The 24,568-nt window shown below is 37.5% G+C and overlaps 1 pseudogene; it reads left to right on the top strand.

Annotated features, from left to right (window-relative positions):
* The window catches only part of LOC149198214 (dolichyl-diphosphooligosaccharide--protein glycosyltransferase subunit STT3B-like), a 46,198-nt pseudogene that overhangs the window by 8,500 nt on the left and 13,130 nt on the right, over positions 1–24,568 (top strand).

Here is a 24,568-nt window from a genome sequence, read left to right as displayed (position 1 = left end):
TGAAGACAAGGCCGAAAAATGGGAAAATAGACAAGATCAAGCACGTGGTTTGATAGGAATGTCTGTTTCTCCTGATCTTAGATTCCACATTGCAGAAATTGAAACTCCTCATGAAGCATTAGAAAAACTTGCTAAAGTTTTTGGGATTAAAAATGAAATTAGAGCCCATCAACTTGAAAATGAGCTGCTTACTTTGGATCCTAATAATTTTTCTTGCATTGAAGATTTCTTGTCCAAATTCAAGAACCTTAGATATCTCTTGGAAGGTGTTAAAGTTAAGAAAGAAGATGGTAACCTTATTTATTCCATCCTTACTAAGTTGGGACCAGCCTACTCTGTATTTGTTTCCACTTTCCATTCTACCAGGGAAGCTTTCATTTGTCAAGGCAAAGACTACAAGCCCCCTTCCTTTGACTCCTTTTGTGATTCCTTAATAAGAGAACAAGAAAAACTCTTACACCTTGGTCTTCTTAATCTTGGAAACTCTTCCACGAAAGCGTTAGCCGCCCAGCAGCAACCAAATTCAAAGAATCCTAAGAAGTCTTATCCTCAAAGGAATGGTCCTAAACCAACTCAGCCTCAAGATGAAAGATCATTTCAGCAAAATGATAAGACCAATAAAAACAAATGGAAGAAGACTGATAGACATTGTAACTTTTGTAATCGAGATGGCCACTTAGAATCTAAATGCTTTAAGAAGATGGAAGCCTTGGAAGCCGCAATGAAGAAACATAACATCCATCTGGAGCCTACTTCAACTTCAACTTCCGGAACGGCACTTTCTGCATGTCATCGTCAATCATCTCAGTCTGGTTATGCATTAAATGTATCTTCTTCTTCTTCTCATTCTCATGAGTGGCTCATTGATTCTGGAGCCTCTTGTCACATGGCCAAAAACCAAGCCATGTTTTCTTCTTTAAATGATTGTAACACCAAAAATATATATGTTGGTGATGATAGATCTCTTAATGTTGTAGGGACTGGAACTGTTCATCTAGACAATGGTCAGTTCAATGATGTATTATGTGTTCCAAACTTATCCTGCAACCTTCTATCTGTCTATCAGATAACTCATTCAGGTGAAGGTAAAATTGTTGAATTTTCACCTCATGATGTTGTAATCAAGGATCTAAAAGATCCTAAACAGATTCTAGCTACTGGTCTTGCTGATGATTCCAAAAGGTTGTATAAGTTTCACAACTTTGGGTCATCCCATCTTCCCTCAGTATTTGTTGCTCATAATGATGAAGTGAGCAAACTTTGGCATGAGCGGTTTGGTCACTTAAACTATCGCTCCCTTCAGCATCTATGTAAAGAAAATATGGTGACAGGTCTTCCTATGGTATCTTGCAAAGATGGTGTTTGTTCCGGATGTGTACTCGGAAAACATCATCGGGACAGTTTTGACAAACGTGCCTCTTGGCACGCCTCAGCCCCTTTACAGCTTGTGCACAGTGATTTATGTGGTCCTCTTCCTGTTGCTTCATTCTCTGGCTGCAAGTACTTCTTAACTTTCATTGATGATTTCTCCAGACGCACTTGGGTATACTTCTTAAAACTCAAGAGCGAAGTATTTACCACCTTTTTGGCCTTCAAAGCATTTGTTGAAAAACAATCTGGACATCAAATTCTTAAGCTAAGAACTGATAATGGTGGAGAATATGTTAAAAATGCATTCATCAACTTTTGCACCGAAAATGGAATTCAAATGCAACATACTGTTCCATACACTCCACAACAAAATGGTGTAGCTGAAAGGAAAAATCGCACCTTAAAGGAAATGGCTAATTGTATGCTGCAATCTAAAGGACTCAGTCTTAGTTTTTGGGCCGAAGCAATTAATTGTGCAAATTATATAATCAATCGCACTCCTACTAAGGTTCTAGAGAATATCACTCCAGAAGAAGCTTGGAGTTCCATTAAACCAGATGTAAGTCACTTTCGTGTGTTTGGAAGTGAAGCATGGGCCCATATTCCAGATGAAAAGCATAAAGCTTTAGAACCTAAGAGTGAGAAATGTACTTTTGTTGGATATTCTGAAGATGTAAAAGGTTATAGACTTATTCCATTTAAGTCCAAAAATGTTATCATTAGAAGAGATGTAAAATTTGATGAAAATAAATCGGCCTGCGAGCCTAGTCCGGCGGATGTGCCACCTCTTCCTATCTCTTCTATCTTTGAAAACATTTCTTCTTCTGATGATGAAAGCGAGGATGATAATCCTTCCCCACCTTCTCAGGATCCTCAACTTCCAAGATGGGTCCGTGCTACTCGGGATGCAGCAGGTGATCTTGCCGGTGATCCTACAGATCAGCGACGTACACGTTCTCAGTTTGAAAGAGCCTCTTCTTTACTGGCTCAAGCTCCAGTAAATCATGATCCTGACACTTTTGCAGAAGCTTCAGGCCATCCACATTGGGAAACAGCTATGAATGAAGAATATCATTCATTGATGACAAATGATACATGGGATCTTGTTCCTCTACCAAAGGGACGCAAACTTGTTAGATGCAAATGGGTTTACAGAACCAAGTATGGACCAGATGGGAAAGTTGATAAACATAAAGCTCGTCTAGTTGCTAAGGGCTTTTCACAGGTTGAAGGCATTGACTACACTGAAACCTTCTCTCCAGTTGCCAAAATGAACTCTATCCGCCTTGTTCTTTCCCTTGCTGCCTCTTTAAAATGGGAAGTCCATCAAATGGATGTTAAATCTGCCTTCTTGCATGGGGACTTGCAGGAAGAAATCTATATGGAACAACCCATTGGCTTCATACAAACAGACTCCAGCCTCGTTTGTCGACTTAAGAAATCCCTTTATGGCCTCAAGCAAGCTCCTCGAGCTTGGTATGCCAAAATGGATAGCTTTCTTTTAGAATCTGGCTTTTCTAGGTGTCATTCTGACAATACTGTCTACACCAAGAAAGTGGGCAACTCTCTTATCATCCTTGTTCTTTATGTTGATGATCTTATTCTTACTGGTAGTGATCCCAACCTTATAAACCATGTGAAGTCCAGCCTTAAAAAGAAATTTGAAATGACAGACTTAGGACACTTACACTATTTTCTCGGTCTTCAAGTCTTGCAATCCCAAGAGGGTATTTTCCTTTCCCAGTCCAAGTATGCTTGTGATATTCTTCGTCATTTTCACATGGAAGACTGTAAGCCAGCCCCTTCTCCCTTTCAGTCTGGAGTCAAACTTTCAGTCTCTTGTACTTCTCCTGAAGTTGATGCTACCTTATACCGTCAACTTGTCGGAAAACTCTTGTATTTAACCCATACTCGTCCTGATCTTTCCTTTGTTGTTGGCCTTGTTGCTCGTTTTATGCAAAACCCCCGTGAAAGTCATTGGAAAGCAGCTAAAAGAATACTTCGTTATGTTCGAGGTACAGTACAGTTTGGGATTCATTACAGTGCCAAAGCAGCTCCTCTGTTAGTTGGTTTCACTGATTCTGATTGGGCTGGTGACCTTGATGATCGGAAGTCTACTGCCGGTTATGTCTTCACTCTTGGTTCAGGACCTATTACATGGGCTTGTAAGAAACAGGCTGCCATTTCTCTTTCGTCAGCAGAAGCAGAGTATCGTGGTGCCGTGGAAGCTAGTAAGGAAGCCTTGTGGCTTCGTCAGATCCTATCAGAGTTTGGCTTTGAGCAGCAGCATCCAACCACACTTTGGTGTGATAATCAAAGTGCCATTCAGCTATGCAAAGATCCAGTCCAGCATCAGCGCAGCAAACACATTGAACTACACATGCACTTCATCAGAAAGCTCATTCATGACCATGTTCTTGAAGTGCAATATTGTCCAACAGATGATCAGGTTGCAGACATCTTCACAAAGGCTCTCACAGAGGCGAAGTTCACTAAACTTCGATATATGCTTGGAGTTCAGGAAGTTGTCACTAAGGGGGGATAGGCTCTAGTGCCTCCTTCCTTCTCCTATTGTGTCATATTTGTAAATCCTTCAATCCTATCCCAAGTTGTTCTTAAGGGGGGATGTTAGGATATTCCGACACATAGGATATAGTTAAGTTCAACTTGGTCTAGTATAGAGTTAGGTTAGAGTTAGGTAAAGTGTGTTTCTTTACCGTTGTACATTTTGTAACTTACAATCCGACGGTCACGATATGTAGTGATCCGACGGTTCACTCTCACCTCGGTATTACCGACACTTGATCCGTGGCTTGACACCCGATTGGTCCATGAGTTCTATTTAAAGCGCATGGAGGGTCATTGTTCGGGTAATCCGTGCATGAGAGAAGCTTATGTAAATTTTCATTCTTTGATTAATAAATTGTCTGTACCCACGTTGGGACAGGCCGTGGACTGTTTCCCTCCTTGCACTCTGAGGGTTTTAACCACGTCAAAAATACTGGTGTATTGATTTGAGATCTGGTTGTGAGCGGTGTCCTTTTGGTATTCTTCTGTGGAACTTACCCTGTAAATTCCTACATTGTGGTGCCTAAAGTTCTTCATGGTTCATATAGTTAAGATCTTCCATTGTATTTGTACATTATGAATACCTCCCTAGTTAAGAGCGAGTGTTGGAAAATGTAACTATGTTCGGTCTTCAATAATGTACTTGAGGCATTATGTAATGTACTTGTCAAAAGAATAAAGAAAAGAATTATTATTATTATTATTATTATTATTAATGTGACTTATTAAAGCATGGGTTTCATGCTTGGGTGACCATATTTTAGGTCAAAGTCCTGATTGTGTACAACTGGTATCAGAGCCGAAGGTCTATTTGGCTGATAAACTCGCAGGAAAGAAGGGTTCCTCGTTCGAGTGGGAGAAATGGTGGAAGATGGTAAGTTTAGGGTTGAGAAATTTAACGACCAAAACTTCTCACTGTGGAAGGTGCAGATGGAAGATTATCTGTATCAAAAAGATCTGTACCTACCATTGGGCGGAGAAACAAAGATGCCGATGGGTATGACAGATGAAGAATGGAACCTTCTCGATAGAAAGGCACTGGGAATAGTACGGTTGTGCCTCACAGCGTCGTTTGCCTTCAACATTTCGAAGGAAACTGTTACAAGTTAGTTAAGTTCTGTAGGGGTAAACTTTGATGATAAAGTTAGAGCTCTGTTATTCTTATGCTCATTGCCAGAAAGTTGGAATGGTTTAGTAATGGCCACTAGTAACTCTGTTTTTGATCTAGTACTTTAAAGTTTGATGATGTTTTCGGTGCTATCCTTAGCGAGGAAATGCGACAGAAAAGCTCCGATGAGACATCGGGTAATGCTTTGAGTGCAGAGTCTAGGGGAAGAAAAATGGAAAGAGGAAGGAGCTCAGGATATTGCAGTGAATCAAGGAAAGGCAGATCCAAGTCCAGATCGTGGATAGTGTGTTGGAAATGCGGAAAGAAAGGACACCTAAACAAAGAATGTAGATCTCGGAAGGGAAAAGAAGGATATGCACAACAAGAAAACAATCATGAAGCAAATGTGACAGGTGAGGTGTTACAAGATGCTTTGATTCTTTCTTTCGAAAATATTACGGATTCCTGGGTGGTAGATTCAGGGGCCTCATTCCATGCCGCACCTGATAAGAAATACTTTCATGACTATGTTCAAGGAGATTTTGGACAAGTCCGTTTGGGTGATGATAAACCCTGTAAAATTGTTGGAATGGGTAAGGTTCTTGTAAAACAGCAGAATGGAAGCCAATGACTACTAAAGGAGGTAAGGCATGTTCCAGATCTGAAGAAAAATCTGATTTTAACAAGGCAGTTAGGCGGTGAAGGTTGTGTGACAAATTTCACAGATAAAGCTTGGAAGGTCACCAAAGAAGCCCTGGTAATAGCAAAAGGCGAAAAGGTTGGTACATTGTATTTATGCAATGGTATTTCTAACTATGTTAATGCTTTAACTTCCAAAGGAGCAGATGTAGCATTATGGCATCATAGGCTCGGACACATGAGTGAGAAGGGGATGAAGATTCTTCACTCAAGGAATTTGTTGTTGGGTTTGAATAATGTTGATTTGGACTTCTGTGAGAATTGCATTTACGGAAAACAAAAGAGAGACAGATTTCTTAGAGTTGGGAAAGAAAAGAAGAGTGAAAAATTAGAGCTTGTGCATACAGATGTATGGGGACCTGCTCAGGTATCATCTCTCAATGGCTCTCGTTATTATGTTACTTTTATTGATGATGCAACTAGAAAAACTTCGATTTATTGTATTAAGAATAATCTGATGTATTTGATACTTTCAAGAAATGGAAAGATTTGGTTGAGATTGAGATAGGAAAGCAATTGAAGTGTCTCAGATCAGATAATGGAGGTGAATATTGCAGCAAAGAGTTTGATAGGTACTGTTTAGAGCATGGAATTCGCAGAGAGAAGACAGTTCCAAGAACACCACAAGAAAATGGTGTGTCAGAAAGAATGAATAGAACAACCATGGAGAGTGCAAGGTGCATGAGATTGCATGCAGGATTGCCTTTACAATTTTGGGCAAATGCTGTAGATACTGATGTTTATCTAATAAACAGAGGGCCTTCAAGTTCCTTGGATGGTGGTGTTCCAAAGGAAGCATGGATAGGAAAAAAGGTAAACTACTCTTTTTTAAAGCCTTTTGGTTGTGAAGCTTTTGCCCATATTAATAAAGAAAATAGAACAAAGCTTGAGGCAAAATCAAAGAAATGTACCTTTATTGGATATGGTGTTAATGATTTTTGTTATCGCTTATATGATTATGGAAATCACAAAATCATTAGGAGCAGAGATGTAATATTGAATGAAAAGGTCTTGTATAAGAATCAGTTGCATGAAAAGAAACAGGAAAAAGAAAACAAGGAATACATAGTTCTTCATGAGATCACAGAAAAATTAAAGGTGCCTGAAAATAATAATAATCAATAGCCACAACAACAAAAACCACCACAACAGCAACAGGCACCCCAAACACCTGAAAGCGGTGTTAGAAGATCTACCAGGATAAGTATACCCCCTGAACGATACTCTCCTTCTTATATTATTTATTGTTGACTGGTTCTGGTGAACCCGAATGTTATGAAGAAGCAATGTAAGTTGAAAGCAGGAAGAAGTGGGAGCTAGCCATGGAAGAAGAGATGGACTCCTTAATGCATAACCAGACTTGGGACTTAGTCAAGTTGCCTGTAGGTAAAACTGCATTGTAGAATAAATGGGTTTACAGGCTAAAGGAAGAAGATGGAGGAAAACAGAGGTACAAAGCTATACTTGTGTTGAAGGGGTTTGCACAGAAGAAATATATTGATTTTGATAAAATATTTTCTCCTGTTGTTAAAATAACTTCAATCATAACTATTTTAAGTCTAATAGCAGTTGAAGCTTTGCATCTTGAGCCGTTAGATGTAAAGACAACCTTTCTCCATGGGGATTTGGAGGAAGAGATATATGTGTAGCAACCACAAGGATATGAGGTAAAAGGGAAGGAGAAACTAGTGTGTAGGTTGAAGAAGAGCTTGTATGGCTTAAAACAAGCTCCAAGGCAGTGGTATCTAAAATTTGACAAGTTTATGTCTGAACAAGGTTATACTAGATGTCACTCTGATCATTGTGTTTATCTGAAAAAGAAAAATGATGGCAGCTACATTATATTATTATTGTATGTGGATGACATGCTTGTTGCAGGGTCTAACATGCAGGAAATAAATGTGCTCAAAATAAAACTAGAAAATTCATTTGCAATGAAGGATTTGGGAGCTGCAAAACAAATCCTTTGTATGAGAATAACTAGAGACAGGAAAAATCGCAAATTAACATTGTCTCAGAATGAGTACATACAAAAGGTGTTGAAAAGATTTAATATGCACAATGCAAAACCAGTTAGTACACCTTTAGCTAGCCATTTCAAACTTAGTAAGGAAATGTGCGCAAAGACCCAAGAAGACATGGATTATATGTCTAAAGTTCCATATGCATCAGCATTTGGAAGCTTAATGTATGCAATGGTCTGCACAAGGCCTGATATTGCACATGCAGTGGGAGTTGTAAGCAGGTACATGAAAAATCCAGGAAAGGGACATTGGATGGCAGTGAAATGGAATCTCAGATATTTGAAAGGTACCACAAATCAAGCATTATGCTTTGGGGGTTCAAACATTTCTCTACAGGGATATGTTGATGCAGATATGGCAGGTCATAGAGATAACAGGAGGAGCACTACAGGATATGTATTTACTGTAGGTGGAACAGTTTTCAGTTGGGTTTCAAAAATCCAAAGTGTTGTTTCACTTTCAACAACAGAAGCAGAGTATGTTGCTGCTATAGAGGCTAGTAAAGAAATGATATGGTTACAAAGGTTTATGGGTGAATTGGGTAAGAAGCATGATATGGGCACATTATATAGTGATAGCCAAAGTGCCATTCATCTTGCAAAGAACTCAACATTTTACTCCACGACTAAACACATACAGCTCAAGTACCATTTCATACGATCAGTGTTCGAAGATGGAGAGTTGAAGCTGCAAGAGATACACACTAGCTAGAATCCTGCAGATATGCTAACAAAAGTTGTAACCAGGGAGAAACTAAGAATATGCTCAATTTCAATTGGTCTTCAAGGATGACGATGAAGATGAGAAACAACCAGGTCCAAAGAGGAGTCATTGTCTAGCAAATGAAGCAGCGGTGGAGTTGCTACAATCATTCTCCAAGTGGGAGATTGTTGGGTGTGGAGCATGATTATTTAGAGGTCTTGGTTTCAGCCGGATGTATACCCCAGGAAGTTTGTACACACCTCCATGCGGGGGGGTGCGGGGGGGACTTATCCCCCCCGCAAGGGTCCAGGGTGGCTAATCCCCCCCGGCTGGGAGGTCCGGGGGCCAGCGGTCCCCCGGCGGGGGTTTCAGCGGTAGCGCCCTCGAAGCTAAAAACAGATGTAAAATTTCCTTGTAAAAGTATAGTAATTTCTAGTCAATCTGGGCCGTTGATTAGGCAGATGATCTAATGGTAGAACTTACGTTTGGTTTAGGGTTTTTTTCCCTAGAAGGAAACCCCTCTCTTTGTATGAGGGCATTGTATTGAGGCTGTGTAATAGATGTGTATTCTCTGAGTGAGAAATAGAGAGGTGAGACTGTGAGAGAAAACAGAGGATATTACAGTGGATTTGTCGTAGGTTGTGTCTCTTCATTTTCGTTCGATAATAGAAAGGAAGGAATGGTTGTTCGGGGTGGACGTAGCCCAAACTAGGTGAACCACGTATATCTGTGTCTCTCTGGTTTTATGCATTTTCTGTGTTTATATTTATGCAATATTCTATGTATTCCATTGCTCTGTAATATATAATTTTCTAGACGATTGAAGCTTTCTTACCATGCCATAGTTCATAAGGTTTCTTATCACAGTTTGGTTTTGAGATGCCTTATTAAGAATATGTATTGTTTTATGTATTGCCTCTACCCAATAAGTTTAAGGAATGTTTCTTTCTTGCATCATGGCTATGGCCATTTGCTGAACAAATCTATTTTGTCTTTCTACAACTCCATTTTGTTGAGGTGTGTCTGCAATAGTATGTTTTCATTTTATGCCAAATTCATTACACAGATCAACAAACTCATCTGAGGTAAATTCACCTCCTCTTTCTAACCTTATGCACTTTATATTGCATCCTTTTTCATTTTCTGCCAATGCCTTGAATGTTTTAAATTTCTCAAATTCTTCTGACTTATTTATGTGAAATTCCATCCAAGTCAATCTCGAATAATTATCAATTACCAGTATGGAATATTGTTCTCCTCCTAGTGCTTTTGTTCTGGAAGGCCCACACAAATCCATATGAACTGTCTACAAAGGCTTACTACTTGATAGTTTGTCTTTGACTTTAAATGATGTTCATGTTTGTATACCCATTTGACATGACTTGCAAATAATGTTTTGAGGCTTATTTAATGTTGGTAGATCTCTATCTGCACTCTTCTTATCAAGTCTGATGATGTGATCAAAATTGGGATGCCCCAATCTCCTATGCCACAACCAGGATTCATCTTGTTTGCTAATGTAGCATTCTTCACTTTCTTCCTTCAAGATATATACATTATTCTCAGTTCAAACTCCTTTAGCCAGACCATCTACAAACAATACACCTTGAGCATTTTCTCTTCCATTGTTTAGACCTACTATACCCTTTCCTCTATCTTCCTACTTCATCATTGTTGAATGTGACATTTCCAGTTTTATTTTCATTTAGGGAAACAAACTTTTTTTTATCTCATGTCATATGTCTAGAGTCTCCACTTTCCATGTACCATTTATTGTTTTGATCTTGAGCATACAGAACTAGGTCACGCATACCGGGTTTCATTTCTTATACCTTATTTCTCCATTGCATGCATCCATTTGTTCTAAAAATATTCTGAGATAATAATCTATTGTGTTTAAGTTGACATTGATATGACTTGTACCCAAATTTGTGACAATAGAAACATTCAGTGATATCAAGGAGAGGAGAAAATGCATTTTTGTCTAGATTCATGTTTGTTTTAATGTTTGTGAATCCTTTATTTCTTATCTTAAAATTTCCCAAATAAATTCTTCTGACATAAGCTCTACAATTTATAGCTTTATGTCCAAAATTTTTACAGCAGCACCATTAAATAGTTTGGACAGGGTAGTGGATGTTGTTTGAGAATCTAACCATGTTGACATTTGATAACCCTGTCTCCTAAAGAAGTGTGGTTTCTCATAGATTGTTGTTTTATTTTCCATTTCTTTTGCCTTCTATACTTTTCTGACAATGTTTCTTTGTAGTTGTTCCTTTGATGTTAAAGTGTTGCTCAAATTTTTTCTCTCAGATTGATGTGAGTTGTCATCCTCTCCCCTAGAAACTTTTACAAAGGTGATTGTCCTTTTGTCCCATGTCTTGGATTTACTAGATCCTCCTTCATAGCCTAACCCAATCTTTATGAGTGGAGACTTGTGAGCATTTAATATCACATCCATTTTTTCAGGCGCCTTTATATGTTGAATATTCATGTTCAGTTCAGTTTGAGCCTTCTCTAGCTTATTCTTCAGACTTACCACCTCTTCTTCCAATCTTTCGCACTCTTGGCTTTTCTCTTTTATTTGCTTCATTAAAATGTATTCAATATTCTTTGCTTCTTCAAGTTAAAATTTCAACTTGATAATGTCTTCTGAATTTGATTATTCTTTACATATTTCAATAGGATCTCTTTATGCTTCCTATTCTTTAGTTTAATCCTTTCTATTTCATCTAGGGCATTAATTAACTCCTCCTCAAGGTCTAACTCACCTTCCTCTTCTTTTGCATATTCTTGGCAATCCTTTTCAGTTATTCCAAGGCCATCAACATGAATTCATTGGTTCCGTATTCACTAGAGGATTCATTGGAACTTTTAGATCCACTGTTATCTTCTTGAGCATAGAAGCTTTTTCTTTTGAATTTTCTCTCTTTCTGCATTTTTTTAGCTTTGTTCTTCTCTTTCCCTTTACGCTGATTTTCTTAATTCTTATAAAGAAATTTTGATGCACAATTTCCCACTCTTCCACAATTAAAACACTTCAATGGAAGTTTTCCTTTGTACTTACCTATGTCTTTCTTCAACCTTTTGACAAATTTCACTTCTTCTTCATTAGAACTTGAGCATGAACACTCCTTCTCTTCTATGGGCTTGTCACCTTGAAAGTGTCCTCTCTACTAGCTTCCTTTGCTTTTGGAATCCTCATCTCATATGATGTCAAAGAGTAAATTAGTTGATCTATGTTCAGAGTTTCAAAGTTTGTGGTCTGTTCCATAGTTGAAACCTTAAGATTGAATTTAGAAGGAAATGACCTCAATATATTTTTCTATATTCAAGCTTCTGTGATCCATAATGAATTAAGCAAAGTCTTTTAGTAGAAATCACATACGAAAAAATTTTGGCCGATGTGTTTCGAACCAACAAGTGTGGTTCATCATCAGGACCTGATGAAGAGGCAGACCATGGCAAAGGCTTAAATAGAGAGCAATGTAGAGACATAATTTCCAAGTAACGGCTATATTTGAACAATAATACTTAAATTATGATATTAATTTATTAATATATTAAAACAAATATTATTAACGTTATATTAAACGACTAGTTTTTGAAAAATAATATTTAAATTATGATATTAGTTTATTAATTTATTAAAAACAAATATTAAAAAGTAACCACTATATTAAACAACGAGTTTTTGAGAAATAGATTTAAATTAATTTATTAAAATAAATAAATAAATAAAATAAAAGTCAAACTCTATAGAAGGAGGGAGGTCAAAAATTATAAAAACAAGTCAAGACCCTAATTGAGACAAGATCATTTGATAAATAAAAAAATTAATGGAAATAAAATAAACTAAATGATCAATAATTAATGGAAAAATAAATAAAATAAAGCAAATATATACACAAGTCAAAAGAAATATATATATATATATATATATATATATATATATATATATATATATATATATATATATATATATATATATATATATATATATCTATATATATATATGTATATACACACACACACATATATATATATATACACACACAAAGAAAAGTAATCTTTGATTGTGTCTCCTAGACCCATCATGATATTTACGAATTCATCAACTCTTAAAAAGAATTTAGCTATATCTTCATCTTCATTCATTTTTAAAGTCTCAAACTGCGTTCTATACACTTGTAATGTGCCATCTTCACCTTTTTATCTCCTTCATGAATATTTTCTAATTTAACCAAGATGTCTTTGGTTGTCTCACAATGAATTACTTTGGACCTCAAACTCACATAGACCACTTAGAAGTGCGCTCATAGCTTTTGCATTAGCTATAAAATTCAGTTTGGAACCTTCGGCATTTTAGGCTGAAAGTGATGTGAAGGAAAGATGCTACTCCTTATTACATCAGATTTTTGTAGGCTCCAACCTATAAGAGGCTCATACCTCAAAGGAAGATTCAACTCCCACAAATGTTCTATAGGCTATAGCCCACAGCAGGCTCCTACCTCAACAGGCTAGAACCTATTATTTTTCAAGCTACAATATAGAAAGGGGCGGAAATCTCTCAAGCACAACATCAAGTCACAAATGTTGGTCACTTCATTCACAGTTTTGTTGTCAAGTCTACTATTGCACTACTTCACCTTTTCCACTTTGTGTCTCTTCTATTGTTACTCAAAAACTTTATTATGCAGATTGGTTTTTTCTCAAAAATCCATTTTTCCATTCCACATTTTATATTTTATAAGCAAGCCTTATTGGTTGCTTTTATTCTTTGTAGGAATATGAAATGAGGCATTGTCTCTTGGTCTTCCAAAAAAAAAATTGTTCATAAACTTGTCTCTTCATTTTCAATTTTAGAAAATTAATTTGTAACATAAACTAGAGCTGAAATAAAATCGCTCAACCAGTAATGATTATTTTGTGTCATACATTTTCTGTTCAATTAAAACATTTATTTTTCAACTTGTGTCTCAATATTTTATGTTCCATTTGACAATGTTTAGCATTTACATTGATTAGCATAACCTTTTCACTTCACATCGCTTTCATCCTTTTGCATTCAAACATAAATTATCACCAATTCAACATTCAACATACATGTGATCAATGACATCAATGCCAACATTACCAACATAAAGATTAAAAAAACTACTTTTTCAACTAATACCTTCGACTTATCATCCTATCATTCTACTCAAATTTCGAGTGGGAGAACATGTTGGATGCATAATTTAATTCCTCATCGAAGGATTACCCATGTTGCATAGTTTCAATGGACCCTGCTACACAAAAAATGAGAAATACATGAAAAAAAATATTGCAATCACGTTTTTCATGTTTCTCATTTTTTGTGTAGCATGGTACATCAAAAGTATGCAACATGGGCACTCCTTTGAAGAGGATATTAAATTATGCATCTAATGAGTGCTCTCACTCTAAATTTGAGTAAAACCTAGTGAGATAAGTTTAAAAAGTAGTTTTTTCTTTTTTCCCTCTAAAATTTGATGATGTAACATAATATTATTTTATTATTTCGAAAATTATTTTACACTGTTCCTTAGGAGGCCCATTTTAGACCTCAAAATTTTTCTAATGATGAGATTAATAACATACCCCAAAACCAAAGTAATCAATAGATCCATCATCACATAGAGGAAACCTTTGGAAAATTCCAATTTTTTAGAGATCAACGTGGGTATCTAGTACATATCAGTGCAATGAACATGGATAGTCTCATCTTGTAAAATACATAGTATGATTTCGACACATTGTCTCTCACAACAAAGTGTGATGATCGTGAAACTCAAGAAAAAATTTAAAAACTTTGAAAATATTTAAAAGATCTACATTTTTAGAGTCAAGTTGGTTTGCGAGAGACTTGGGAAAATTTTGACTTAAGAAAATAAGTAATACTATCGAGGAACAACTTGTTTCCCATTGGAATTGCTAATTTTGTTTGGTAGACAAATTTCTCTTGTGGATAAGATCAATCTCCCAAGGTTTGGAAACCAAACACTAGAACAAAACAATCAAATACATATATACATTCTCTATGTTACCATCAAATTATAGATGTAAGATTGGATGAATGGTTCATACCTTTTTCAAAATAATTGTTGTTGTTGTTGTTTTTTATATCTTTTGATCTCATTCTCAATGCTCCAAGAAAATATCTGCAAATAAACAAACATAGAAATTATCAAAGCATGTGATACATAAATGATTTACTATAATATATACAAGTGATCAAGGAATCTCATAACAAGCACCATAACAATGAATGTTGGAAAGAAATATGCACTTGTATTAATAATAAAAATGAGTTAGTTACAATCAAAGCCTTGATGTTGATAGCTTCCTCCCAATAGCCCTCAATTCAAACCTTGCTTTCAAAAACCTTCAATGTATACTTTAGTAAAGAGGAAGTATAGTTTCAAGACTAAAAAGTCCAACCCCTTTTCATTTGAGTGAGTTGTATTTGTAGGACAACGATGGAAATTTGAGATCCACTTACATAGGAGTTAGATCCCCAATGGAGGGAATGGGATCCACTATCGTAGGGATGAGATCCATTATGGTAGGATTTCAAGTCCATATCCTCGCCGCTTAGAAAGATACCTTCACAAGGATTCTAGAATGGAAGCTTTGTAACCTTTTTTATTTTTTACCCAAGTAAAAATACTATGCACTTTTAATGAAGGAAAGTGGCGATCATGTTGCAATACATTTATTATGCAATATTCAACATCATGGGTTGTAATACTAGCACCTAAAATGATCTCCAAAAATAGGGTTTTAATGATATGTAGTCTAGCATTCTTATACTTCATGGAGAGGTATTTACTCCATATTTCTTAGGGATTGATGACAACAGTTATTTGGAAGGCTAAAGATAAAGATTTTACATCATTTGCATGGATGTGACAAATTAATGTGCAACATGAATCCTTAGTCTAGAAAATGCAGTAGCAATGAAGCTTTTGTAATTAGTCTCCAAATGGAAGATTGTTGGTTGTGGAGCCTGATTATCTTCCTAATTCAAGGGTCTTTCTTTTAGTTATGTTTGGATCCCAATTATTAATGGGGAAGGGTGTAGGGGTGATTCCCTCCTACTATTTTCATCAAGGTGTCTATGAGGGGTGAAAATCATCTTCTAGATCCCCTTATTATTGTCACAAATAGTAGAGACATGCATGTGTGGATTGTATCTATGATTTGGAAGTTCATCATCATAACTTTACAAGGTTTAAAAGCCATTTCAAATGCTAACAACCTCCAATGATGCTAGGAAACTTTTGTCACACCTAGAAGGCTATACCTTTTGTTGGAATAGGGAATAGCTTGAAGGAGTCTCATTGGTCCAAGCATTGTTTTCAAATGCAAAGCATTCGAAGGATGTCTAGTTGTGTCAATGTGTGTTTCTTTCAATGGTGTAGGTCTTAAGAGATTGTCATAGATTTATGGCTTAACTATATAATAATACCATGCTAAGTAATGATATCAAATCATTAGGCATTTTTTAATTGTTGGATAATATTGGAGATAATCCTTCAACCACTTCCTCTTGAATGAATAATTAGTAGTTAGATCTTACAAAAACCTCCAATATCTATTAAAAAAAGAAACATTATTTTATTAAGTGAACTGGAGCTAAGATTGAATATCTTCTTAAAGATTGTTTCATTCATTCTTCTTTGTTTATATTTTGTATGCCTAGTCTTCCATCCAATTTCAACGTGAATCTCATGACAATTTGCTCTCTTTTTAGCACTATCAAATTTCTTCTATTTCATATAGTAAATAGGTCATTTTAATATTTCATATTATGGTTGATCCGAATGGAAAGTGATATCCACCGATGATATTGAATGATGTAGCTCAAAAAGACACCAAAAATACAATAAATAATGGGCCTCACCTTTCAAAAAGATGGATTTGTCGACCATGATGTAGTTGTAGCAATTTTTCTCAGTTAATAAAAAGTTATATTTTTTCATAGGTTGTGATGAATTCAATGTGTGTATTTTTCTATCATTTTTTTTAGAATAATTTCAAGAAATGTTTTGTGATCTCTCCTCTCTCTCATCATTCAAGCCTCCCAAAACTTATACCCTGAGATCTGGATGAGTGGTTTCAGAGAAAGTTACACCTATGTGGAAATTAGGTTTGATAAGGGTTTCTAGCCTCCCAAAACTTAAACCCCCAAGCTCTAGATGAGTGGTTTTAGAGCAAGTCATAACTCTATCAAAATTGGGGTTTTATAATGGTTTCTAGGGTGGAACCGTTAGCTTCATTCCATAAATTGTCCCATCTACAACTTTTTGGATACCCTTTGTTGAGAATACCCTCAGTTGATGCTTCTTGCCTCATGGCTTGCTTCCACAATTACAGAACCATAGTTTCACATATAAAACCATGCACACGAGATTCATTGAGTAGAACCCCTAGAAAACTCGGGAATAGTTGTGATTAATATATTAATGTAATGACTAGGAAATTGAAAATAGAATTGAACTCTATAATGACACCTCTAAGCCTAAAGATTGAAACCCTATAACTCTTCGTGAGGAATTTTAGGCTCAAAACCAAACAATAGGAGCTACTATTGCAGATGGGGATTCTTTGTTTGGTATATGTCCTCACATTTATAATGAGATTTTTCAGTGTGCTTCAATATGAAAGAATGATCCATGAGTCCAATTTGTATTTCAACTATATAACCACTTTGTACTTGATGTAAAAAGGTTTCTATGAAATCTAGAATTGGCTCCATTTCGATATGTTATGCACTCCCCATCTTTCTTGAGCACCATGACCACTGGGGATGAATAAGGACTAATGCTAGGACGAATGACACCTGCTTCCAAAAGTTCCTTGATGATTTTTTCTATTTCATTCTTTTGGGTGAACGGATATCTATAGGGGCACACATTTGGGGGTTGGGCCCCTAGAACCAAGGTGATGCTATGATCATGTTCCCCTCGCGAGGGTGGAAGCTCATGAGGCTTGTCAAAGACCGGCAGATGGTTATTTAAAATCTATTGCATCTCAGGATGAATTGGCAGAGGCTTGGTTTCGACTGCCTAGATGGCATTAAATTGAGCTACAACTCCATGATTGCCCTTTTTTAACAATTTTTCCATCCTATGCGAGCTGATGATAGAGGGGGCTCCCACCTGGAGTCCATGGAGGGTATGTGTGTAGTTGTTCTGCTTAAAACTCATATATAAATCCTGGAAATCCATTGTGATTGGCCCAAGGGTGCGGAGCCATTCAGCGCCAAGGACAATGTCGCAACCCCCCATGTGTATGGCAAACATGTGAGTTTTCAACTGATAATCCCCCATTTGAAGTTTGACATTTTCACAGTGGCCTTCACATTTCATTGTGCCTCCATCCGCAATTTGAACTTGGAAGTTAGAAACTGCTCGTACAAAACAATGCACTGCTTCTGCGACTTTTTGATGGATGAAATTATGTGTACTTCCACTATCGATCAAGACTACTACTGGCTGATGTTTAATAAAACCTCTGATTTTGAGAGTTTGAGGGGAAGAAATCCCTGCCAAAGCATGCAACGAAATAACTGGTTCATCAGAGACATTGTCCTTTTGATTGTCTTCTTCTAGCGGCTCATGTTCCTCCAGTGGTGGATCTTCCTCTGTTGATCTGTAGTCAGTGACATAAATTTGAAAAAATTTGGGCTCCTTGCATTTATGACCTGGGGAGTATTTTTCATCACAGTAGTAACATAGGCCTTGCTTTCTTCTTTCGGCCATTCCGAGGTGACACCTTTTGGACCTTAAGTGTTTGAGTTGTGTTGTGAGCCTGTGGGGGGCGACCTTTAGCGGAGAAATTTGGGCGACTGTATTGGGCTGTTAATGCACGTTCCACGTTACGAGCTACCTTGCATGCCTCCGTCCATGTGGGAGGGTGGTGCAGTAGGACTTGGGCTTTGATAGCTTCTTTAAGACCGCTGATAAACATTCCGTGTAGAACACATCTGAGAGACCCCAAGTGCGGAAGGCTAAGGCTTCAAAAGCTGTAATATATTCATCCACTGTACCATTCTGTCGCAGCTTAGTAAGACGACCCAAAAAATATGGTTCCTGGTCAAAGCGGTCTTGAAGAGCTTTGGTGAATTTGGTCCAAGTCTTAAAAGGTCCAGTGCAACGTTGATGCCATTCCCACCATTGCCACCTTTCATTGTCCAAGTACATGCTCCCCAACATAAGCTAAGTCTCATCATCGAAGATGCGATTCAGTTTGAAATACTGCTCCATTTGTGCTATCCATGCCGACGGGTGAGAACCGTCAAATTTATGCATACCCAACTTGGGAGGTCGCTGACTGGGTTGTGGGTGGGTGTGCCAGACGTGAGGAGAGTGGCTAGACTTACCCTCATTGTGTTCATTTCCATTATACACCTCCTCGTGGGCTTGCTCCTTGCCCTTCGGGCCTATTTTCTCGACCATGCTACATAGTACGGTAAGCTGAATGTGGAGGTTTTGCAATGATTCTTCAAGTTTGTCCATCCTTTCATTGGCCATCGCTTGAGCTCTAGTTTCGACCATACACCAACCGGATTTTTTGAAAATTGGGACCGCCTAAAAAAAATTTCACTAAGAAGCGAATGGTACCACCATGCTTAGCTCGTCATCCTGATTCTGATGGGCTAGATCACTAATAAGCGCCCCAAAAGATCTCAGTTTTTTTTTTTTTCTTCTGAAAACTCCTAACAGAGTTTTACTCCATCCTAATCAATACTGCAGTGACCAAATCCTCAGAATGTCAATGCGGCCAAAAGTCCTGCGAAAATTGTACCCCGGTATAGAACCCTTCACAATGACTCCGATCTGGTGGATCTGAGAGATCTGAATGGCGGATCTGATAGCTCTGGGCGAAGGAACAAACTGGTTCTATGGATCTGATGGATCTAATAGATCGGAATGGTTGATCTACGAACTCGAGACTGCGGGACTGATGTTTGCTACTGTTGCACCCCTTTGCACAAGCGGATCTGGAAGAGATGAAGTGTGATCCCCCGATAGAAAAGGGAACTATGGTCTTGAGGAGTGTCAGGTGCTACAGATCGCAATATACATAAGGGTCTAGCAGTAGTACTCGGCCCAATGTTTCAGGGCTCTAACTAAGGAGGATCGACCATACGCTTAGCCGTACAACCTAACTACCCTATCGTACGGGCGAGTAATCTCTCCGAGTGTTGTTCTCGGTGTACTGTAGTCGTGAGATGGCCGACGGTTTATCTATGGTGAGGTTTCAAGGGAGCCTGTTGGGTCCCTATAATACTAGTGATTACCCCATTACTATTGTAGTTATACCCCTTATTTATATTGTTGTGCCCCTATTACCCCCATATTGTTATTTCTGTGCCCCATAGAATCCCTCTATTGTTATTTTTGTGGCTTTATATTATTATTGTTACGTCGGCTGGATTATATTGTGACTCCTTAGACTCCTATATATAGAAAGGAGGTTTTGTCATTTGTATCATCCAAGAATTGTTCATTTATGTAATGTAAAGGAGGTTGCACCCTCGAAGAGGCTGAATTCTAAGGCGTTGATCTTTCTTTTCTATCTTTTCTTGAGCTGGTTTTATAACATTTGGTATCAGAGCTTTGGATTCTAGGGTTTCGCTGCTCCAAACAGGTCATCGTGGCATTTTCGCTATAACTTTTTTTCTGTGACGTTTCAGAAGTCGTAAAAAAAACCCATTTGAGAAGAAAGCGTGCTGAACCTTGGTTCCAAATTTCAGAGCTTTTTGCGCGATATTTTTGGAGATATGATCTGAGGACGTTGGTCTTTTTGCAGACTCCTGAATTACACTCAAAACAGGTGACCTGGGGAAAATCGTCATAACTTTCTTTCTGAGCATCGGATTGAAATTTCGTAAGAAGTTCAGAAAGAGGACGGACTGTAGTTTGCTTTTATATATCTTTCAGAGTCAAAGGTTGAAACAGTGACACGTGGCACTTCATACAAGTTCGCTCTACTGAACTAGTCTATAATCAGGTCACTGCGGGAGATTGTGCATAACTCTTTCTTGGAGAATCCAATTTGGATCAGACTAGTGGCATTGGAAAGAGGACATAGAAGGCTACTACAGGTCATAATTTCAGAACTGGATGATTCAAAATTACAGAGATACATCAGATTCAATATCAGGCTTCTACAAAGTAAAAAAAGGTGTGTAGTTTTTTTTTTTTTAATTTTTGCATAAGCTTGGTTTGAAGGAATTCAAAGGGCATAGTAAAGCATTATTATCGGTAACTGATGCCCCGAGGAAAGAAAATGCAAACACCTAGTAAGGAACCTGAAAGCTCTAGCATGACTCATGAAGAAGAGGAAGAAATGCTACATGATATATCAAAATTACAAGAACAAGTGCAACAAATGTCACGCTCACAAAAGCTAACAGATGCTAAGATAAATGGCGTGGAATCTAAGATAAAGGGTATGGAAGCTAAGGTGAATGGCATGGACGCTAAAATTGATGGCATGGATGATAAGATGGAAGAATTGAAGATAAATATGAATAAGTTGCTACAAGAAATGGTCACTAAGGGTGAAAGAGTACTAAAGGAAACTCATGATGAGAACAAAAGAAATGTTAATCATGATTCCATAGACTCTAATGTTGGATCAAAGACTCACCATGTTCCAAAAATCGATATGAGGAAGTTTGATGGCAAGGATCCCGCCACATGGATATTACAGATGGAGCAATTCTTCGATCTCAATAATGTGCAAAACACACAAAAGGTACGTATGGCAACTTTATATTTGGAACCAAATCAGTTTGTATGGTATCAATGGCTTTGTTCTCGTAAAAAATTTATCACTTGGGCAATTTTTACGGAAGAATTGATAGCACATTATGAGGATACAAAAAGCAACACTTTTTTTAGCCAATTGATAAGTCTCAAACAAAAGGGTTCAATAATGGAGCACATTGAGGAGTTCCAAAAATTGAACATAAGGGTAAAAGATATTCCAGAGGAGCATAGGATTGATGTGTTCATAGGGTCTTTAAAGGATAATATCCAACATGATGTGCGCCTTTGGGAACCTGATTCATTAGAGAAGGCATTCAGGTTAGCAAGAAAAATGGAAAGCAAAATTATGGCAACTAGGAAGCATACCATTCACAACTATAAAGACGGAAGTGTTGTTGCCCATAGTCTTCCACAACCTACAAGGTTGACACCACAACAATTGGAAAAAAAAGAGCAAAAGGGCTTTGTTACAATTGTGATAGCAAATACACAAAAGGTCATAAGTGTGCTGAGAAGAAATTATTCTACATAGATTGTGAAGAGGAAGAAGAAAAGGAGCAAGAAAGGTCAAAAGGATATATTCCAGGAACAAAGCCTAGATGAAGAAAAATAAATCCGACCATATCTTGTAATGCATTGGCGGGAATTACCACTCCTCAAACCATCAAGATAGAAGGACAAATCAAGAAGAAAAAGGTAATAGTGTTGATTGATTCAGGAAGCACCCACAATTTTATTCATTGTAGGGTAGCAAAAGAATTGAATTGCTTCCTATATCCAGCACCAGAGTGTCAAGTGATGATTGCAAATGGAGGAACAATAAATTGTTCTGGAAAGTGCCATAATATCAAGCTATCCATGGGAGAATATGTATTGACTAGCCCAATGCTTTCCATTCCAATGGGAGGTGCTGATGTTGTACTAGGAGTCCAATGGCTACAATCCTTGGGTACAATAGCTTTTAATTTTCAAGAACTTTTCATGAAATTTTCTGTGGAAGGAAAGGAAGTTGAATTAAGGGGTATTGCAGGGAAACCAGGAAAGATAATCAGCTCTAATGGCATGACAAAGCTTCTAAAAAAGGAGCAAAGAGGTGTAATTGCACAATTATGTTCGCTAGATGTTTCCACATTGGAATCATCTATTTCTCCAGATCTCCAAAAAGTCCTGGACAATCATTCCAAGGTATTTGAGACTCCCAAAGGTCTCCCACCTATGCGTGATCATGATCATGCTATTCATCTGATTCCAGGAAGTGTTCCTCCAAACATCAGGCCGTACAGATATCCATATGTCCAAAAAAGTGAAATTGAACGTATGGTTGCAGAAATGCTAGAGGCTGGTATAATTCAACCGAGTCAAAGTTCTTTCTCAGCTCCAGTAGTATTGGTGCACAAGAAGGATGGATCATGGCGCATGTGTCCAGATTATAGGGAGCTCAACAAGCTCACTATTAAAGATAAGTTCCCCATTCCTGTCATTGATGAATTACTGGATGAATTGCATGGATCAATTTACTTCACCAAGTTGGATCTTCGTTCGGGATATCATCAAATCAGAATGAAGATTGAAGACATTCCGAAAACGGCATTTAGAACTCATGAGGGTCATTATGAATTTTTGGTCATGCCTTTTGGCCTTACCAATGCACCTTCAACATTTCAAGGTTTGATGAATTCAATTTTCAAACCATTCCTTAGAAAATTTGTGTTAGTATTTTTTGATGATATACTAATCTACAGCAAGTCTTGGAAGGATCATGTTGAACATGTTGACAAGGTGCTACAACTATTGGAGGAGAAACAATTATATGCAAAAAGATCCAAATGTTTCTTTGGAGTCCAGGAGGTGGAATATTTGGGTCATATTGTATCTCATGAAGGAGTTAAGGTAGACCCTAGCAAAATTAAAGCCATTAAGGAATGGAAAATCCCCACATCCATAAAGCATCTGCGAGGATTTCTTGGGTTGACAGGGTATTATCGCAAGTTTGTTAAGAATTATGGGAGAATAGCAGCACCTCTAACAACATTATTGAAGAAAGATTCATTTTCATGGACTCCGGAAGCAACAAAGGCCTTTAAACATCTTAAAGAGGCAATGTGCCAAGCACCGGTCTTAGCTACACCGGACTTCACAAAAACCTTTATTGTGGAATGTGATGCTTCAGGAAATGGAATTGGTGCTGTTCTAATGCAAGATGAAAGACCCATTGCTTTTGAAAGTCGTCCAATCAAGGGAAAGTTTTTAAGCAAAGCTATTTATGAGAAGGAAATGTTGGCAATACTCCATGCACTTAAGAAATGGCGACCCTACCTAATGGGAAGACACTTCAAGGTAAAAACGGATCATGATAGCCTTAAATACTTTTTAGAACAAAGATTATCCTCTGAAGAGCAACAAAAGTGGGTCACAAAGATGTTGGGTTATGACTTTGAAATCATCTACAAAAAAGGGAAGCAAAATGTGGTGGCAGATGCACTCTCAAGAAAGGATGAGGATGTGGAAGCATTGTTGTGTGCCATTTCTATTATCCAACCAGATTGGATAAACGAAGCAAAGGAGGAATGGAAGAATGACGAAGAAGTGTGGGCACTTATTCGAAAGCTACAACAAGATTCCAGTACTTCTGATACATTTAGCTGGAAAAATGATTCGTTATGGTACAAAGATCGCTTATACCTCTGTAAGAATTCCCAGCTAAAACAAAAGATTCTTATGGAATTGCACACTTCTCCCTTAGGAGGGCACTCAGGATTTTTAAAAACTTACCACAGGGTTAAGAAGGAATTTTTTTGGGATGGCCTTAAATCAGATATTCAAAAGTTTGTGGCGGAATGTTTGGTTTGCCAACAAAATAAAGTTGAAACAATTAAGACACCGGGTCTATTACAACCTTTATCCATTCCAAGCCAACGTTGGGAGGAGGTTTCAATGGATTTTATCACAGGTTTACCCAAGTCTGAGGGAAAGAGTGTCATCATGGTGGTAGTTGACAGACTTACCAAGTATGCACACTTTTGTGCATTATCACATCCATTTAAAGCCAGTACAGTTTCTACTGCATTTATGGAAACAGTTCAAAAGCTACATGGAAACCCAAAGATTATTGTAAGTGACAGAGATCCCATTTTCACTGGAAATTTTTGGACAGAATTATTTTCTTGTCTTGGTACTCAGTTAGCTCATAGCTCATCTTATCATCCTCAATCTGATGGGCAAACTGAGATAGTAAACAAATGTTTGGAAGGATATCTTCGTTGCTTTGTATCTGATAAACAGACACAATG

This window comes from Pinus tabuliformis, chromosome 2_2 (assembly GCF_031772625.1).
Source record: "Pinus tabuliformis cultivar Carrire ecotype Pingquan chromosome 2_2, CPIR1, whole genome shotgun sequence".
Classification (NCBI taxonomy): domain Eukaryota; kingdom Viridiplantae; phylum Streptophyta; class Pinopsida; order Pinales; family Pinaceae; genus Pinus; species Pinus tabuliformis.
The sequence above is the reverse complement of the archived record's forward strand: the minus strand, read 5'-3'. Positions and strand labels throughout refer to the sequence as shown.